Genomic DNA, 1,954 nt, shown 5'->3' with positions numbered 1-1,954 from the left:
TTATGGGGAGAGGGCGGGAATGTGGAACTGAGCCACGACAGATCAGCCATGATCTTATTGAATGGCGGGGCAGGCTCGAAGGGTTAGATGGCCTATTCCTGCTCCTATTTCTTATGTTCTTACGTCACAAGTAGGCTTGCATTATCACTTCAATGAAGTTACTGTGAAAATCCCCTAGTCCCACACCCTGACTCCTGTCCGGATACGCTGAGGGAGAATTTAGCATGACCATCAATGCACCTAACCAGTACATCTTTCTGACTGTGGGAGGAAACCCATGCAGACACAGGAAGGATATGCAAATTCCACACAGACACTGACCCAAGCCACGGACTGAAATCTGTCCCTGGTGCTGTGAGGCTGTCGTGCTAACCACGGTGACACAAGTGGTTAGCACTGCCGCCTCACCGCACTAGGGACCCGGGTTCGATTTCCAGCTCGGGTCATTGTCACTGTGGAGCCTGCTCGTTCTCCTCGTGTCTGCGTGAGTTGGCTCCAGATTCCTCCAACAGTTTGATGGTTAGGGTGCATTGGCCATGCTAAACTCTCCCTCAGTGTACCCGGACAGGCACTGGAGTGTGGCAACTAGGGGATTTTCATAGTAACTTCATTGCGGTGTTAATGTAAACCTACTTGTGCCACTACCAAAATAAACTTTAAAACCACTATTATCACTTAGCCAAACAACTTCATATCCCACCCCAGCGCTCTCCCTCTGCCCTGAGCCTGACTGCAGTTGGCACAGCTGATTTGAATTTGCCCTCGCGCTGAAGGGGGTGTGACCAGAATGGGCGGTCTACAGCTAGCAGGAGGGCGGGGCCCAGGTGGCAGCAACCAATAGTTGGATATGAGGGGGCGGGGAGATAGGATGGGACTTGAATCTGATTGACAGCGGAGCTGAGTGGGTAGGGGGTAGTGGGCGGGACGCATAATAAATGTCACGCCCCCTCTTCGGTGGTAAATGACTGGCGGGTGGGTCTGAGTCGGAAAGGAGAGAGGGCGGGGCTGGCAGTGATTGACAGGAAAAAAGGGGCGAGTGGAGAGAGCTCTACTGCCACGCCCACCTGGTGGAAAATGACTGGCGGGTGCGTGGCGTGGGTGGGGCTGAGGTTGATTGACAGGGCGAGAGGAGGAGGGGCCGCGCAACTCCGATTGGCCCAGGAGGCGGGCATGAGGGCGTGGCGCGGAAAGGGGGCGGGGTCAGGCGCGTGAGTGGCAGTTATTTGAAGCCGGCGCTCGCGCATTGGTGGCCGGCGTGAGCGAGCGGGAAGGGGACAGAAAGAGAGGCAATGGCCGAGAGCAGAGAGGGGGAACAGCGAGCACCAATCGACTGAGGTAGAGAAAAAAAAACACCGGGCACATCTGTCTGTCCGTAATCACATACACCCCTGTGGATAAAAAATAACCGGGAGCGGTGGACGGTCGGAATGAGCTCCCCGCCCCCTCCCCTCCTCACAGGCCGCTCGTTCCCTGAGGTGAATCCCAGACCGAGAGGTGGAGGGCGGTTGAGGTTAGAAGTCTCGGTGCGGCCTGCAAGCTCATGTCCCATCTGTTATTGACACACGGTGTGGGTACCTCCAGGCCGGGGCCCAGGGTGGATTCGGGCCGGTTCACAAGCCTCTTCTGGTCGCATTTCTATCAACAGGAGCGTCTGCATAGAGGGAGATGCAGGATGGGAGAGGAGGAGCCAGGCCACGCTTTACCTTTCTCAGCTATTTAAAAGATTCCCCGGCTGCTTGCTGTTTTGCTCCCTGGCAGTACCTCTCCATCATTCTCCCCTGCCCCCACCCCCAACCATCCCCATTTCTTTCACCCTTCCCCCCCCCCCCACCTCCCCAACCGTCCCCATCTCTCTCTCTCTCTCTTCCCCCCCCCCACCGTCCCCATCTCTCTCTCTTTCCCCCCCCCCACCGTCCCCATCTCTCTCTTCCCCCCCCCCCACCGTCCCCATCTC

General features: G+C 57.1%; 1 protein-coding gene across 1 annotated transcript in view; it reads left to right on the top strand.

The window, feature by feature from the left end:
* Positions 1 to 1,245: 1,245 nt before the first annotated feature.
* Positions 1,246 to 1,954, top strand: part of pdik1l (PDLIM1 interacting kinase 1 like) — a 23,755-nt gene continuing 23,046 nt past the window's right edge. The window contains exon 1 of the mRNA XM_080211183.1: positions 1,246 to 1,335. The gene's annotated coding sequence lies outside the window, so the exon portion shown is untranslated. The remainder of the gene's footprint in view (positions 1,336 to 1,954) is intronic.

This window comes from Carcharhinus amblyrhynchos, chromosome 24 (assembly GCF_965287045.1).
Source record: "Carcharhinus amblyrhynchos chromosome 24, sCarAmb.v2.hapA, whole genome shotgun sequence".
Classification (NCBI taxonomy): domain Eukaryota; kingdom Metazoa; phylum Chordata; class Chondrichthyes; order Carcharhiniformes; family Carcharhinidae; genus Carcharhinus; species Carcharhinus amblyrhynchos.
This window is presented reverse-complemented; position numbering and strand designations above follow the sequence as displayed.